We start from the raw sequence: 19,500 nt of genomic DNA on the forward strand, positions 1-19,500 counted from the left end.
GCTTGCCATGTGCACCTTATTCATCATATTTGGCATCATAACAAGAATATCCGCTATTATCCCCTAAACTATTCAATTGGGTCATTGCCCTTGATCTATTTTGCTTAGCTAAGCTACCCACAAGATCATGCCTAGAAGTTTTTCATATATCTGAAATGTCATCGATGGTGCGGAGTAAGTATATACATGTATTTTTTTGTTAAAAACATAAGTATCAACAACTGTGAAAAAAATATTTCTTTTATATTACAAGTCACAATCAGCCATATTTGTTTCACCAAAATTGCATAAGTATAATCTACCCAGATGTATTTTCACATATAACCTATTAGAGGAGTTTCAATATCATCACCATAAAAGAACACAAAACTCCCAATCCAGCATACAGATGCAAAACATAAAGAATGAAACAAAGAAAGAAAGCATATGCTCCGGCTAAACAGGAAATATATTTTAAAATGTCAAAAAAGTGTTAGCAAAATTTGGCTCGTATATGTCAATATTATATGTGCGCAGGACAAGTTTCGCAGAAAACTGACATTTTTTATGTCCTATGTAAAAATGATAAAAAAATGTCCCGTGAAAAGATTTTTTTAAAGCACCAAAGCTTGTCTTTTTTGCACACGACACCCAAAATGTGGTTCTCCATGAAACGACTTTCTAAGGACACATGATGTGTACACACCAATTTTTTATTTAAAATATTTTGACATTTCCGACTGCGCTTAAATAACATTTCAAAAATATGCTCCCGGATGGTAAAACGTCTCGTCCGGAAAGAAAGGGTATTGCCTACAAAAATTTATGTCTAAACTTGGGAGCATAGGCACCTACTACCACAAAAAATACTTTAAAATGTTAAAAATACAATAAAAATTTGTCACGTATGTGTCAATATTATATGTGTGCAAGCCAAGTTTCACAAAACAACTTACATTTTTTTGTGTTTTGTTTAAAAAAGATAAAGAAAAGTATCGTGAAAAGCTTTTTTTTTAAGCACCAAAATTTGTGTTTTTGCAGAAGACATATAAAATATAGGTTTTTTGTGAAACGACTTTACCAGCACATAATATGTCAAGACTTGCACGTCAATATTTTTTTTGGAATTTTTAAAATTTTGAACTACTTTTAAAATTCATTTCAAAAACCGGGAGCATCCTGGCCGGGTGCAAAAACGTCTCGTCTCCTTGCCTACTGCTGACCACAACCTAAACAATCATATAACTGGCAAACACACAACTTTACAACAACACTCAAGGTTGCACAACAAAACGCTTCCAAACATCTAGAGGTGTGTTTTTTTCTTTACAATGAATAGTTGAGGAATATAATTCTTAATAAGATCTAGATTTATGGTAGAGAGATACATTTTCATTACTTGTGCAACTTACAATGGCAATACAATGCTAATTTCATACAATGACGCAATTACTATCACCCTTATGGGCTATTCTGACTACATATCCATGTCCATAGAAAAGGCTGGTTTTTATGTTGGCTCGCCAAGCCTAACACAACCTTCCTCCTTTATCCGGGCTTGGGACCGGCTATTTGAACTACATAGTGTAAATAAAGTAAGAAGTCCAAAACATGCAAGGTACCAACTACATCTGCCAATGTTTTCTTTTGTTAATGACTTCTTTAAAGATATGGAGCGGTAAAGAAAGAGGTACGTAGCATGAGAGCTCGTAAGTTATGAATGATAATCCCCTTATTTGTCGACTTAGCAAAGATCAACGTAGAATTACACACATTCACATTATCTCCGTTATTCTTTTTCTATACATCACGAAAACTCTTACTCGATATTATTCCAAAACAAATAAAGTCACATTGTTATGGGTTCCTTTTTTCGAAATGGGGATAAAACCACCGGCTTCTGCATCGTGATGATGCACACGGCCTTTTATTAAAATGTCTCATAAATTCGGTTTTACAACTCATTTCTACAGTCGATACAAGAATCAACCAGCGAAATAAATAGAACATAGTATCACTACTCATCACTGTAGTCTCCTAGTATGCCGCCAACTAGCCTTGGCACAAGATATCCTGAGCGACCGTCTGGTGCCGTGTGCATCCAGAAGTCATAGCATCCCGCAGTCCCTCCGGCAAAAGGAGAGTCCATAGCTGAACCCAATGTGACATCATATGGATAACCTGCAGGAAAAGAATTGTTATGGGTTCCTACCAAGACACAGAGACATCGACACGATTCATTGATTAAAAAAAAATTGACACTATCTCAAGTCCGTTGCATTTAGACCACCGAAATTAATATGCCACCTATATATAACCATCCAATATTGATGGTACGGGCTAAATGTTAGTTGTACTATGGCACACTGATCTCCGTCATTTGGGGGTGTTCTGTGGGTGTGGGTGTCACAGACATGTAAGTATAAACTATGCTAAGTATAAACTAAAGTGGAGCCGATGTCCTTTAGGTTTTGTTCTCTGTCCCGCCTCTAAAGGTTCACATCTTAAAAATGAAATTTAACAATATTATTCTTAATCTTCTCTTTGCCACCTGCCCAGAAGTTGTGGTTAAGTCGAAATTTCTGTGCAATGTAGTTAAGCCAAGTCTAATTCTCTAACACTTTGTACAGGGCAAATTTACTTACAGCTAGATCGACGTTTCCCCTATAGAAACCTGCCTATTTTCGACTCATTTTGAGCCAACTTTTCATAAAAAATCATTTTATGATGGATCTATTGATTTTAATTTGGTATTGTGCATGTTTGTATTTTCTTCTATAAAATTGATTAAACTTAGAAAACATTATCTTTTGATGTTTGAGTACCAATTCTCCTAATTCATATGCCATGCTTTATAATGGAAGGAATAGTGTCAAAATTGTAGAACAACTAGCAGAATGCCCGTGCTTCGCTATGGAGAAAATGACAGTTAATATGTTTCATATGTATCTAAGGGCAGTGCCAGATACCTCGCCATGTAGTATACAATCTATGCACACACAAGTAAAGGACCTTTGATTTGTTCATATCTTCCATAAATATATCAGTAATATAGATAGGAAGATAGTAATATATCTTTATGATACTTGACAATCGGCGGCTAGGGCGATGATAGTCGATGGCGATTGGCCACGGTGCAAGAAGAACTGAAGAAGTGATATGCAACGCCCTCTACAACAGATTAGGATGGGGAAGCGGGGCGACTGGACAATTGCGATAGGTTTGTTAGTTGCAACCAATTTACACGAAGGAGTTTGTTGAGATGGTAAGTAGATGTGACCGAGGCAAAATTATCGGGACTGAAGGATGTGAAGGATAAGGACTATCGATTCACGGGTGGCATTTGGTTTGTAATTTTTAGAGGTGTGACGCCAGTCATTTGCACGTTTCACCTAATAGTAAAGATAATTTGGTGTCATATAACTTATATTTTGTTAGTCAAAGCTCTAACACACAATGGGATGTCTTCTTATATATAACCCCTCCGTTTTGTGTTACTTCCCGTTCTAGGATTTTATAGTCAAACTTTCTCAATTTTGATAAGTAATATAGAAAAAATATCAACATTTATCATCCCAAATGCTAATATTATAAAAATATAACTTATTACAATTTTAATACTATATGTTTTGCGTTGTAGATACTTTTATTTTTGCTAAATATTTGGTCAAACTTCAGATAGTTTGACTTTGATTAAAACCCAAACTCAGGATATACAATGTAATTGTGAACGGAGGGAGTAAAGTAAAAATGAAAGGAGTACATACATTTCAAATTTCAACGACGTCGAATTCTAGGCAGACGAACCAGAGGCGGCCATTAATGAAACTGATGCCATGGTGATAACTTGTCGGTAGCTGTGATCTGCTTCATCAGCATGCGGCACATGCATTCGACCCATCCGATGGTGATTGCCACCGTGATCAAACTGGACATATCTCATGGTAAAAGATTTGAGAACTGCTATGGGGATTTCAACCGGGAATATCTTGTGGCAATTCCACGCGCTGCGTTCTAGATGTACGACCGTGCCTTGGAGTCCTAGGTGGAGCAGAAATATGTTGCGCGTTTAGTCGTCCTAAACAAGAGCTGCAATGGTGTAGTGGTGCCTGGTGGGCTGGTCGCCCGCCTGATGGATTATGTGGCAACGATTTCTGGGTGCGGTAGCAGTGTGAGTGACACCCGTACGTCTACTGTGAGGAACGGCACCGCGGCGCGTTCGTCGGTAGTTTCCGGTTCGCCTCGGCATCAGCTCGCTCGGCACTGGCAGCCCACATGATCCACTTTGGCACCAAGAAGATCTGGGGACGGGTGTGGGTGGCGCGTCTCGCTAGCCCTCCCAGCATTGTTGAGGGGGCTCCTGGCCTCCTGCTCGTCAGTGTCATGTTCCGGCTAGACGGCCAATAGCCTTGCTAAGCAAAGATCGTGCGATGTCGCTCGGAAGAATCGCGACACCGACGACTTTGATCATGATCTAGATGACTGACCTGGCCGTTGACAACGCCTTGGTGGTGTGGTCGGTGGTGGACTACGGATGCTCCTCCCCAGCGTGATCGCCATTTACACGTCGGTGTTGCTGCGCACGATCAACATGGGCGATTGCGTCTCTCCAATTTGTGGTGGCCATGGGCGCGTCGGTGCGGCGTCCACATTGCTCTCCATGTTCCCGGTATCGAGTTGCGGTAGGTCGCTGATCGGCGGTATCAAGGTCACGAACGTTTGCGACGTCGTCGGCGCGAGCAAGGCATGGGCGTCGACACTCATCTTCCACGATCCCCGTGTATGCTTGGGTGATCGTGGTTGGTCCCCGGAGTGGCTGGTACCCTACAAGATCTTCCCGCTAGAGGTGCGGTCGACTTCTTCTTCGTTGCGTGGCGGCGGTCACCATGTCATGGTCGAGAGATGAAGGCGGTGCTTTGACTCCGCACAAAAACAAGAGAGAGACCGTAGGTGCGAGGAGAGGTGTCATCATGGTCGAGAGATAAGTTGTTTTGATGCTAAGGATATGTGAGAGAATCGTGGCCATTTTGTTAGACTTGATAGTCATCTGTTTTGTGTATGGTTCCCTTTTTTCTCTATCTGTTTTGCATGGATAACACTTCGCTACCTTTTTTTCTCAGTCTGTTTTGCGTGGATAGCTCTTCGTCCACGCCTAATAGTAGAGATTAGTAAGCGTGGATGGGTCGTTTTGTTAGTTGCGTTTTCTTTGTGACGTGGGGGGTATTATTGTCCATCCTGAAAATGTGACACCAGTCACCTGAGAACAATAACAACACGTTCTCTTGTTTGCCTTGTTTGTGATGCATCATTTTCTATACTAGTGCTTCGCGTAAGGTTTTTTTTAAGGCAAACTTGACTACCTTTGATCAAGATTTTAGATAAAATATATAAAGATCTGAAGTATGAAAACGTATTTCACGAAAAATCGAATGATACTGATTTGCTGTTGTAAATGTTAAAAAAATTAACTTGGTCAAGGACAGTTACGTTTGACTTGCAAAACTAACACACTTTATAAGAATGAACAGAGGGTACTTTTTTTTGGAGCTAGGCAAAAGCTTTGCTTTTTATATTGATATAGAAGGAGCAAATACAGGGGCCTAGGCCAACCGAAAAAGGAAAACAACTAATTAAGAAATTATATCCGCCATATTTAGCACCCGCCAAAATCCAATTCTTGCTCTCTTCCTTGATCTTTTCCACGACGGCCATGGGCATGGAGGCCTTGTTGAAAACACTGGCATTTCTTTCCTTCCATAGCTCCCAAGTTATGAGGGTGACAGCAGTTTTTAGCCCCTGTGGGTGAGCAGTCGGCGACCTAGTGATAGCATGCCAGTAATGCAGGACGGTCTCGTGGCCTGATGCCAGATCATTCAGCAATAATGGGCATGAAAGCCAGCTGGCGGCTTGCTGCCAAAGGCGCTTGGAGTAGCGACACTCAAAAAGAATGTGCCTAGCAGTTTTGGGTTGGCACTTGCAGAATTGTCTGGTGAGGCCAACCACGGATCGCAAGGCGGTCAGAGGTCCAAAGCCTATTCTGGATGGCCATCCAGGCGAAGAAGCGGCATTTTGGAGGGGCCCAAGCTTTCCAGAAAAATTTCTTGAAGGAGCAAGAAATTGATCCCATGAACTGGGCCTTGTAGGCCGAATCAGTGGTGTAGGTGCCGTTGTGAGTGAGGGTCCAGGAGATGGAGTCCTCGGTTCCTGGGATGAGGGCAGTGCCCTGCAGCAGCCCCCAAAGGTTGATAAACTGAGACATGTGCTCCACTGTGAAGTTGTCGACATTTATGTCTGCAATCCACTTGTCATTGACAAGAACATCCTGGACACATCTTTTCTTTCTTTTGGAGACCTCAAAAATCTTAGGAGCGATGGATTGAGGGGTAGCGCCATTTATCCAGGAGCTGGACCAGAAAGAAGCTTTGTTGCCGTCACCGACAGTAACCTTGGTTGCGACATTGAAGAGGGACCTTTCAACTTCACCATTCATCGTTTCCAGGCCCACCCAAGCCTTCTCCGGGGCCACCCACTCTAGCCAAAGCCAACGGAGCCAAAGCGCGCGGGCAAATTTATCAAGGTCGAGGATGCCCAGACCTCCAAGCTCCTTGGGGCGGCATACTTTCGTCCAACAAACCTTGCACTTCCCACCACTGACGGACGAGGCTTTGCAAGCCCATAGCATACCTCGCCTGATTTTGGCGAAAGCCTTGAGGGTGGCCTTGTCAACCTTGAGAGCAGTTAGCAGAAAAATTGGCAGTGCAGTCAGAACCGACTTCACCAGAGCAGCACAACCTGCACGATTGAGGAACTTGGCTTTCCAAGGGTTCAGGCGTGAAGCCGCTTTGTCAATGTATGCTTGCAGGTCCACCCGGCGAACGCGCTTAAGCGAGAGTGAAAGACCAAGGTACTTGATGGGGAACTGGGTGAGCATGGCGGGGAAGCCCGCAAGGGCGCTTGTGAGCTCGATGTCGTCACACCGAATGGGATCCACCGAGCTCTTTTCCACATTTGTCATCAACCCTGTGACGTCCCCGAAATTTTGGAGCAAGGTCTTCAAGTTTGCAATATCAGTGCCCTCCCGTGCTAGGAAGATCACGGTATCATCAGCGTAGAGGGAGATGCGGGACTTGATGAACATTCCCGGCAAAGGCTTCAACAGCCCAGCTTGAGTTGCCACCTCAAGAATCCTAGGCAAGAGGTCCATGGCTAGATCAAAAAGCAGTGGAGATAATGGGTCACCTTGCCGGAGGCCCCGTGCATGTAGAATTTCCTTGTCGGGAATGTCGTTTAGGAGACCCCGGGATATCGAAGTTGTAAAGAGCAGAGTTACCCAAGCGCGCCATCTTGGGGGGGGGGGGGGGATCCTCGCTTCTGCATTAGGTCCAAAATATAATCCCATCGGACAGATTCAAAAGTCGTGGCAATGTCGAGCTTCATGAGTAAGGCCGGTGAGCGGTTTCGATGTAGCCGGCGAGCCACGTTCGTGATGTACATGAAGTTGTCGTGGATGCTCCGAGATTTAATGAAGGCGCTTTGTTGTGTTAGTACTGTTCCGAACAATTCAAAACAATTTCTGAAATTATGTGTCGCTAACACCTGCCACTCTATTCCGCTACTAGAATGAATATACTCTACTTTATGTGTGCCCATGTGTTCATCGCCTGTTTATGTTTCTGCATGGGTGTGCTCACCCGACTGATACGCTGTGTGCTGTTGGACGCGTGGTGCAGAACATCCACTGCGGGGAGAGCGTGACGATCGAAGGGCAGGCTTACACGGTGTCGGCGGTGACGCACCGGTACCAGCTGCGCAAAGGGCGGTACGAGCCCAGCGAGAAGCGTCTCGACGTCCTCTCCACCGGAAGATACATCCTCAACCTCTACCTCGACAACCTCCTCGACAAGTCATAGCTCTCCCTGATCATTTACTCAGCTAGCAAATCAGTTAGCAACAGAAACTCAGCAGCTGCAATGTCACTACCTGTAAGCACCGTTTGTGATAAGGTCCAAAAGCTTAATTATACTAGCTAGTGCTGGGAACTGGCGGACTTGCTCTTACATATATACGCGCCGAGCTCTGTAAAGGCCAGCCACACACACGCATGATCGAGCGATCCGCTGGCTAGTCCGACGCTTTTGTCTCCTGGACCATGGGCTCGACTTGATGCGGATCTGAAAGTATATCATCCAGAATTCCAGACTATACACATAGCTGAAGAAACATCAAATTACTTATTCTAAAGTTCAGTTGTAAAGCCGTGCACCGGCGCATGTATACTGCATACAGACATGCACTCGAGCCAGGAGTCTGCCATTTTTTTCGACAGCGACGCTATATTAGGCCTGATTTCGCCTTTGTCCTGCTGTATTATCAACACGCTACTGTCAGACTTGCGTAGATGACGACACACATCCAGTCATCAAGATAAGTACATCACCCGCAAACACAAAAAAAGGGCCATCAGGATAGGAGAAAACATCATACATGGTGTAAAGATGGAACTGGATGTCGCATTATTATGCTGATTCCATGAGGCCATGTGATGGCGACCCAATAAACCTACAGCGACGAGTTTTTCCGTGTCAGAAACGAACTGAAGCGACAGATGTAGCCAGTGCAAATCTGAGATGGATCTATCGCTGGCGATGTAGCCGGCCAGACGAGTGCATAGCTCCGTCTGGCCGGGGGGATGTATAGTGAACAATTAGCTTGTTGTGATCATAAAGAATATGAACAAAATGCTACGACAGATGCAAGTAAATAATATCCTAGAAACAAGCAATGCAGAAGCTTGAAGTTACCATATGTACGGGAGTTATGTATTTTGTTTGCACCTAAGATAGATAACCGTACATTCTAGACGTTATCAATATAACGGTTATATATGCATGCTCTAGAGCTTTGCACAATTGCACCGATACATTTAAGGGTACCAAAAAATGCATGTGAAAATGTATGAATGAACTAAAAAAATGTCTAAAAAGCACAAATTAATGCATGCATACGGGTTGTTTTTGTCTCATTTATCGTCTCAAACACAAGTTTTCTTTAAGAAGAAATTATCATGCTAACCGTGAACTAGTTTTAGTTATAAATATATGTAAACTTATAAATGCAAATATTATATGAATTAATGTTGCATATTACCACTAGGAGTATAACCATGAGGTAAAGGGTAGGAGGCCGATAGGTGACACATAATTAAGACCATATGTCAACAAAATGAGTCATAAAAATGTAAAAAAATATTGGTATGAAAATATTGGTGTTAAGAAAACAATTTTAAGTGTGAGGGACAACTAAGTTAGAGTGTAATATATTAGATTGTGTGACTGCGATTAGCAACAAGGTCATTCGAAATGCAAATATAAAATCTTATGGTTGTTTGCCGGACTTACTAGCATTTGTGCTTGATTCACAATCGGGGTCCAATTTCCAAAATCGGGGCTCTATTAGGTATCTCTTGTGGAAAGTTGACTGTGCAAGCTTAATTTGTTTTGTCATACTAAAGACAATCAATACATTTAGATAGAGGTGTTTCATAACTTTTGATAAAGAAAACATCATATTATCTTATGTCCTCGTAGCACATCTCGCTCAGTTTTTCTTTCCCGGTCAAAAGTGAATCATCTAGGTCTTCTATATGAGATCCATAATTCGTCCATTTATACATGAAAGATTAAACATGAAGCCTCCATGTGTGGCTTTGGTAATTAGTAGAAATCTATATGGACTAGTGTTTTCATTGAGTTGTACTTGAAAGGTTTTCCATAGTCAATGCGTCAGACCGTCCATGTGTTGGATTCAAGAAGGTGAAAGAAGATTGAGTTCCTTTTTGGAACTTAAAGGAATTAAGCCATGCTATAGCTTTTGAGTTACACCATGGAGGGTCGAGATTTGAGAAGACGAACACAAGAGAAGATTTCAAGATATGGATCTAAGTCAAGGTCATGATGAACTCATGTGTGAACCATGCTTGACCAACGCTTGGAGCATGTACTTAAGTGAAGAATTCACTTTGTGTCTCAAGAAATTGTCATAGAGTATGAATAATGTAAAGTGATAACCAAGATGATATTCAAGGTGTGATACAAATAATTGTCATGAGAGAATAGAGCCTATAGTGGTTATTTCCCGAGGAAGAAGATTGAGCGAGCATTCATTCTAGTCTAGCTTCAAGACAACATCATAATGGAGAGAGAGAGAGAGAGAGAGAGAGAGAGAAAGAGAGAGAGAGTGTGTGTGTGTGAGGTTCATCAAGACAAAGTGCAAGTTCAAAATGAGAATCCTGAATTCATATGCTTGAAGATTGTTGTCCCTTTTATGATAATCACTAGTAGAAAAAGAGCCTTTGGTTTTTGGCTCCAAAGAGCATTAGCACCGATTGTGCTACGAACCCAGACTAAAAGTTGCATTTGCACCGGTTCGAGAGGTCAGAGTTTTAGCACCGGTTCGTGCGGAACCTTTAGTACCGGTTCTTGTCACGAATCGGTTCTAAAGGGTTTCCTGCTCTCCACGCACCTCCACCCCCCTTGTGGATCGGCTTATTTTAGCTCTACAAAATATAAAAAGAAAATGATAAAAAAATTTAAAAATAAAATCTTTTGAGATTCATATATGTTACGCAACCTACTATTAGGGAAAATTTAAAAAAATGAATTTTGGCTTTTTTGCATAAAAAGTTTAGAAAAAGGTAAAATGGCATTAACTTTTGCATATGACGTCGGAAAAAAGCGTATAATATATCAAAATGATCGTGAGGAAAAGTTACATCCGAATTCACCCGGTTAGTCAATTTTTAGATTCTCAAAATTCCAAATGAAAATATGAAAGCAGGAAGATTTTAGTTTTTGCTAGAAATTTAGAATTTTTTTTTAAATTAAAATTAATAATTGCACCCGGCATAAAGATTACTATTACTTTTAGCAAATTTTTAGATTTTCAAATTTTCAAGTTTTATGTTTGGCAAAAAAATACAAATTAAAAAGTTAATGTTTATTTATTTATTCAAGGTTATTATTACATCATTACTTTTGTTTATTAAAAGAATATTTGAAATTCAAAAAATAAAGAAATACGGCATCGACCAACATGTTAATAGGACTGATATATACTAGTATCACATACATGCGCGCGAAGCACTTGGAAGCGGGACGGGAGGGAACTCGGAAGTTAAGCATGCTAGTGTTGGAGTAGTGGGAGGATGGGTGACCGAGCAGGAAATTTGACCACAAGTTAGTAATTTGACTAGAGATAAGTGAAGCTAGAGACTAATAATTAAAAATATTAGAAATTCTGGAGAAAAAAAAAGAAAAAAAGAGGGAGTGGAAAATAATTCGAACAAAATTCTCTGCCACGGCAGAGATTTATACACTTTCTCTGTCGTGTCCCCCGCCTTTGGTACCGGTTCGTGTAACACGAACACGAACCGGTACCAAAGATTTCCAGCCCCGCGGGCTCCTCCGTGCCCACGTGGAGGCACTTTTAAAACCGGTTCGTAAGGAACCGGTATCAAAGGGAGGGCTTTAGTCCCGATTAATTGGTACCGGTTACTAAACCGATACGAAAGCCCCTCTAAAACCGGTACCAGAGGCCATTTTTCTACTAGTTAATAGACATGTGAAAGCTATGTGAAGCATTTCCATAATGGACTATATATAGAATGGGCGCATATTGTGAGTTCTCCCAAGCGAGCCCATTCAAGAAATGTGTTCCAAATTGAGGCAGAGCATGATCATTATCATCTAGCTAGAGTGGAGTGCACGATGAAAAGGTGTGACACTGATGGGTTATCCATTTTATCTGTCTCATTGTGATATTTGGAGACCGGATTATAGGCTCGAGAGCCGTACTATCAAAGGGGGCCATCAGATGAGTGTCATAATGACATCATTCGTAGAGAGCTCAAACATTTGCATTTCTACCATCATCTTCCTCGATTTTTTGCTTTCATTTTGACAATGTGAGGTTTTAGAGCATCTTGAGTCACGTCCCCCAAACCGCGTCTGACAAAATGCGCCGCAAGGTGCTGCCGTGTTTGGGGGCTTTCGTTCCCAGCCGATTCCCCCCAAAGGCCACCCCAAACAGAATTCGCAACAAAAATAAGTAAATATCATCGCTATTCAAAAATAATTGATCCCGCCATAGTCATCGCGATCAAAGTATCCTCAATAGTCGACGGGATCAACATTACAAACCGGGGTGCAGATTAAACATAACTAGAAGAATGGGTTTGTCGATGCCGATGGCGCCTCTTGAGTCAACGCTGGCTCGTCCAACACGACGACCTCGGCCTGCTCTGTCGCGATGCCAATGTTGTCACCGGTGTACTTGCCAATGCCAACGCATGTGTATTGGCTGATGTCGCCGCTGCCTCAGGAGCTGGAGTTGATGCCGATGCCGTGTCAACATTTTTCGGCGGCGGTTTATGAGTAGTGGCGGCGGTCTGAGTAGGAGAGATTATCGGCGGGTGGGAGAAATGAAAGAAGCAGCGGAGGGGCAAATGAAAACACCCATCGGGGCAAGAAGTGAGTAGTCGCGGCGGGAGGGAGGGAAGTAATGCGAGAAATTGAATTTCTTTGTGTGGATGACACGGCTCGCTTGCCACTTGCAGCCCCGCTTTCAGTTGCGTCTGGTGCACCCGCAACATCCCTTGTGTAGCAGAGAGGGCCTCGGGGCGCCGTACATCGTATTGGGCAGCGCCGGATCGAAAAGAACTTTGGGGCGCGTGGTCAGAGGCAATCAAACGTCTGACACATCTCAAATCTCTCTCGGGAACGGTTTCATATGAAAAACCTGTTGAATTTATCCTCCTTTGTTGGTGTTTTCTTTTTGTTTCAAAAGCAAGAGCTTGTTGTTAACTTTAAAACAAGCCAAATTTCAAAAAAGTTCATGCTCCATTTTTTTACGACCAAGTTGATGCTCCTTATGAAAAATGTGAATTGTTTCCTAAAAAAGACAGATCTCATTATTTTTGTAACCGCTGAACTCTTTGGTGGTGCGGTTAGACAATAGACATGGTACCACTACTGTCACATTGGCAGGACCATAGCTAGTTCTATGGAAGGCAAGCGAGTGCGTAACCAATTCACTCGGATTTGAATCCCCATCTCACGGTAATTTCATAGGGAGGGGCAAACTTTATCCTAGAGTCCATTCGCTGGGAGAGTCTCATCCTAGCTAACAACGTATAGTCAAGGAAGAGATTATTCCTCCGTTGGTCAACGTTTATGGCTAACACTACTGATCAGGAGATACTGTAAACATGTGAACGCTTGGTACATGCGACTGAAAACGAGATTCGATCATAGATAATTTACACACTTAACAGCAATCCAAAAGCTGCGATTACATAAGTAGCTACGGAGGAGCGCGGCCACGACCTAGACCAAAATCAAGCTACCTCGTCGGTGGGAGCTTCGGGGGCGCGGCGGCTCTGGGGCGGCAATGACCTCAATTCTTAGAGAGGTCGATGAGGTCCGCCGGCTCGAGCTTCACCACACGCGTGAGCCCCCTTTCCCTGGCCACGCACGCTTCGATGAGCGCGATGTCGCCCCCACCCGCTCGCGGATGATCTTCGCCTCGCGCGTGAGATTGAACTAGCGCAGCATCATCTCGAATGCCATGCGCTCCTCGTCGGATTCCTTGGCATAGTCTACGTCGACGACGACGCTCGCCCGCGGGGGCGATGGCGTGTTCCACTCGTCGGAGGAGTGGGGAGACGGAGGAGCGGGTCCACGCGAGGAACCCTTCATGTAGGCGATGACGACGCCCGGAGGCAGGAGCCACGCCGTGCGGTGCGGCATCGACCTCGAGGAGCGCCACCAAGACGGAGCGTAGGCTCGGAGGGACGGCGGCAGCGAAAGGTCACGGTTCGTCCATTTGAATGCCGCCCTCTTCTTCGCCACCTCCGAGCGCTTGCGCTTGCGCTCCACCTCCGCATCGGCGTGGTCATCGCATCGGTGTGTGTGTGTGTGGGAGGGAGGCAATCATCATTGCCCCGCTTCCGCATCGGCCTCCCCCAACCTCGAAACTGTCGCGACGGCTTGCCATGGCGCGGATTTGGTGTTCTTCTACGACTAATTGCTCGCCGGTCTTTTGGTGCAGGTTGCAGCGAAGAGGCGGAGCTAGGGTTCGGTGGGGTACGAAATGCGGGTTTTGATACGTCCATTTTGAATCACTACTTAATATCGTAATTTACTATTATTCATTGATATATTTCATATTTAGAGATGATACTTATGTTATTTCACATACTTTGCATGTTCATGATTATTGGAGAATTACTCACCGGAGTCGGAATTCTGCTGGAAAAAGCACTTTCAGGATACAATATTTCTGAAGATCAACAATTGACGGAAAATATACCGAAGCTCCTATTTTTCCAGATGACAGAGCCAGCCAAAAGGGGAGGTCGAGGAGGGCCGCCATGGGCCCTCCCCATGGGCCGGCGCGGCCACCAATGTCGGCGCGCCGCCACGTGGGGAGGGGGCCCACGACCCCCTCGGCCATCGCCCTTTCGCGTACTTCATCTCCCAGAAACCCTAAGGTGCATGGGACATCGAGGATAGTCATCGCCGCCTCCTCGAGGCGGAAAACACCAGAGAGAAAAGAGCTCTCCGGCAGGCAGAAATCTGTAGGGGAAATTCCCTCCCGGAGGGGGAAAATCGTCGCCATCGTCACCGTCATCGAGCTGGACTTCATTGGGATCATCATCATCATCATCTCCACCATCGACACCGTCATCTCCACCGCTGCACCTCGTCTCCACTGTAACATCTAGGGTTGAATCTTGAGTATTTCATAGGGGAAACACTCCCGGTGTTGATTACTCCTTGTTATTGATGCTATTGAGTGAAACCGTTGAATCAAGGTTTATGTTCAGATTGTTATCCATCATCATATTACCTCTGATCATGTCCCATATGATGTCTTGTGAGTAGTTCGTTTAGTTCTTGAGGACATGGGTGAAGTCCAAATGTTAGTAGTGAACTATGTTGAGTAACATTTAATGGTTTGATATTTAAGTTGTGGTGTTATCCTTCTAGTGGTGTCATGTGAACGTCGACTACACGACACTTCACCTTTATGGGCCTAGGGTAATGCATCTTGTATTCGTTTGCTAATTGTGGGGTTGCCAGAGTGACAGCAACCTGACCACCGTTGGTATATCGATGCATGAGGGATAGCAGGATCTCAGAGTTTAAGGCTGTGGTTAGATTTATCTTAATTACTTTCTTGTATTTGCGGATGCTTGCAAGGGGTTTAATCACAATTATGTATTAGTCCTAGGAAGGGCGGTGCATTAGCATAGGTTCACCCACACTACACTTATCAAAACAATGAAGATTAATAAACTATATGAAGCGAAAGCACTAGACTAAATTCCCGTGTGTCCTCAAGAACGTTTGGTCATCATAAGTAAACAAACCAGATTGTCCTTTGTGCTAAAAAGGATTGGGCCACTTCCTGTAATTATTATTCTCGCATTTTACTTACTTGTATTTTATTTATCTGCTATATCAAAACCTCCTGAAAACTTGTCTGTGAGCATTTACAGTGAATCCTTCATCGAAACTGCTTGTCACCACCTTCTGCTCCTCGTTGGGTTCGACACTCTTATTTATCGAAAGTACTACGATACACCCCCTATACTTGTGGGTCATCAAGACTATTTTCTGGCGCCGTTGCTGGGGAGTGAAGCGCTATTGGTAAGTGGAATTGGTAAGGAAAAATTTTACTGTACGTGTTGTTTTTATTTTTGCCTACTGCTATAATTCATTATGGAGAGATCTTCTCTTGAATTCCTATTTGGAAAATCTACTACTACTGCAAAGGTAGTGGATTAGGCGTCAGGTGAGAAAGTGATTCCATATAAAATACCTATGAAAATTATTGAATGTGTTGTGGATAACCGCTATGAAGGGGATGGAACTGTCCATCCTGGAGATCATTTACAATTTTTACATGAATTATGCGGGTTATTCAAGTGTGCAGGTATTTCTATGGATGAAGTTAGGAAGAAACTATTCTCTATGTCGCTGTCTGGTAAAGCGGCGCATTGGTATAAGCTCGCTGAAGAATGGGCATTCTCTTGATTGGAAGGATATTATGCCTCTATTTTATTCTAAATTCTGTCCTCCAAGTGAAATTCACAAAGACTGAAACCGCATATATAATTTGTTGCCTCATGATGGAGAGAGTATTGATGCGCATAGATGTACACGTCCGTTGGGAACCCCAAGAGGAAGGTATGATGCGCACAGTGCCAAGTTTTCCCTCAGAAATAAACCAAGGTTTAATCGAACTAGGAGGAGCCAAGAAGCACGTTGAAGGTTGATGGTGGCGAAATGTGATGCGGCGCAACACCAGGGATTCCGGCGCCAACGTGGAACCTTCACAACACAACCAAAGTACTTTGCCCCAACGAAACAGTGAGGTTGTCAATCTCACCGGCTTGCTGTAACAAAGGATTAACCGTATTGTGTGGAAGATGATTATTTGCGAAGAAAACAGTAAAGAACAATTGCAGTAGATTGTATGCGATGTAAAAAATAGGACCGGGGTCCACAGTTCACTAGAGGTGTCTCTCCCATAAGATAAAAGCATGTTGGGTGAACAAATTACAGTCGGGCAATTGACAAATAAAGAGGGCATAACAATGCACATACATGATATGATAAATATAGTGAGATTTAATCAGGGCATTACGACAAAGTACATAGACCGCCATCCAGCATGCATCTATGCCTAAAAAGTCCACCTTCAGGTTATCATCCGAACCCCTTCCAGTATTAAGTTGCAAGCAACAGACAATTGCATTAAGTATGGTGTGTAATGTAATCAACAACTACATCCTTAGACATAGCATCATGTTTTATCCCTAGTGGCAACATCACATCCACAACCTTAGAACTTTTTGTCACTGTCCCAGATTTAATGGAGGCATGAACCCACTATCGAGCATAAATACTCCCTCTTGGAGTTAAGAGCAAAAACTTGGCCAGAGCCTCTACTAATAACGGAGAGCATGCAAGATCATAAACAACACATAGGTAATAGATTGATAATCACCATAACATAGTATTCTCTATCCATCGGATCCCGACAAACACAACATATAGTATTACAGATAGATGGTCTTGATCATGTTAGGCAGCTCACAAGATCCAACAATGAAGCACAATTAGGAGAAGACGACCATCTAGCTACTGCTATGGACCCATAGTCCAAGGGTGAACTACTCACTCATCACTCCGGAGGCGATCATGGCGATGAAGAGTCCTCCGGGAGATGATGCCCCTCTCCCGGCGAGGGTGCCGGAGGCGATCTCCTGAATCCCCGAGATGGGATTGGCGGCGGCGGCGTCTCTGGAAGGTTTTCCGTATCGTGGCTCTCGGTACAGAGGGTTTCGCGACGAAGACTTTAAGTAGGCGGAAGGGCGACGCGGGGGGCCACACGAGGGCCCCACACACCAGGGCCGCGCGGCCAGGGCCTGGGCCGCGCCGCCCTAGTGTGGCGGCGCCTCGTGGCCCCACTTCCTTTCCCCCTCGGTCTTCTGGAAGCTTCGTGCAAAAATAGGACCACAGGCGTTGATTTCGTCGAATTCCGAGAATATTTCCTTACTAGGATTTACGAAACCAAAAACGACGAGAAAACGAGCAAGCGGCTCTTCGGCATCTTGTTAATAGGTTAGTTCCGGAAAATGCATAAATACGACATATAATGTGTATAAAACATGTAGATATCATCAATAATGTAGCATGGAACATAAGAAATTATCGATACGTCGGAGACGTATCGGCATCCCCAAGCTTAGTTACGCTCGTCCCGAGCGGTAAACGATAACAAGGATAATTTACGGAGTGACATGCCATCATAACCTTGATCATACTATTGTAAACATATGTAATGAATGCAGCGATCAAAACAATGGTAATGACATGAGTAAACAAATGAATCATAAAGCAAAGACTTTTCATGAATAGTACTTCAAGACAAGCATCAATAAGTCTTGCATAAGAGTTAACTCATAAAGCAATAAATCAAAGTAAAGGTATTGAAGCAACACAAAGGAAGATTAAGTTTCAGCGGTTGCTTTCAACTTATAACATGTATATCTCATGGATAGTGTCAATGTAAAGTAATATAACAAGTGCAATATGCAAGTATGTAGGAATCAATGCACTGTTCACACAAGTGTTTGCTTCTTAAGGTGGAGAGAGATAGGTAAACTGACTCAACAATAAAAGTAAAAGAAAGGTCCTTCAAAGAGGAAAGCATCGATTGCTATATTTGTGCTAGAGATTTTATTTTGAAAATATGAAACAATTTTGTCAACGGTAATAATAAAGCATATGAGTTATGTAAATTATATCTTACAAGTTGCAAGCCTCATGCATAGTATACTAATAGTGCCCGCACCTTGTCCTAATCAGCTTGGACTACCGGATCATCGCAATACACATGTTTTAACCAAGTGTCACAATGGGGTACCTCCATGCCGCCTGTACAAAGGTCTAAGGAGAAAGCTCGCATTTTGGATTTCTCGCTTTTGATTATTCTCAACTTAGACATCCATATCGGGACAACATGAACAACAGATAATGAACTCCTCTTTAATGCATAAGCATGTGGCAACAGTTAATATTCTCATATGAGATTGAGGATATATGTCCAAAACTGAAACTTCCACCATGATACATGGCTTAGTTAGCGGCCCAATGTTCTTCTCTAACAATATGCATGCTCCAACCATTAAGGTGGTAGATCTCTCTTACTTCAGACAAGACGGACATGCATAGCAACTCACATGATATTCAACAAAGAATAGTTGATGGCGTCCCCGAAGCATGGTTATCGCACAACAAGCAACTTAATAAGAGATAAAGTGCATAAGTACATATTCAATACCACAATAGTTTTTAAGGCTATTTTGTCCCATGAGCTATATATTGCAAAGCGAATGATGGAAATTTAAAGGTAGCACTCAAGCAATTTACTTTGGAATGGCGAAGAAATACCATGTAGTAGGTAGGTATGGTGGACACGAATGGCATAGTGGTTAGCTCAAGGATTTTGGATGCATGAGAAGTATTCCCTCTCGATACAAGGTTTAGGCTAGCAAGGTTATTTGAAGCAAACTCAAGGATGAACCGGTGCAGCAAAACTCACATAAAAGACATATTGTAAACATTATAAGACTCTACACCGTCTTCCTTGTTGTTCAAAACTCAATACTAGAAATTATCTAGACCTTAGAGAGACCAAATATGCAAACCAAATTTTAGCAAGCTCTATGTATTTCTTCATTAATGGGTGCAAAGTCTATGATGCAAGAGCTTAAACATGAGCACAACAATTGCCAAGTATCACATTATCCAAGACATCTTAGAATTACTACATGTAGCATTTCCCGATTCCAACCATATAACAATTTAATGAAGAAATTTCAACCTTCGCCTTGAAAATTATGAGTAAAGCCTAAGGACATATTTGTCCATATGCAACGGCGGAGCGTGT

At 43.1% G+C, this 19,500-nt stretch overlaps 1 pseudogene; it reads left to right on the forward strand.

The window, feature by feature from the left end:
• Nucleotides 1–8,274, forward strand: part of LOC124671806 — a 29,927-nt pseudogene extending 21,653 nt beyond the window's left edge.
• Nucleotides 8,275–19,500: the final 11,226 nt, after the last annotated feature.

The sequence above is a fragment of the Lolium rigidum genome, chromosome 7 (genome assembly GCF_022539505.1).
Source record: "Lolium rigidum isolate FL_2022 chromosome 7, APGP_CSIRO_Lrig_0.1, whole genome shotgun sequence".
NCBI classification, from domain to species: domain Eukaryota; kingdom Viridiplantae; phylum Streptophyta; class Magnoliopsida; order Poales; family Poaceae; genus Lolium; species Lolium rigidum.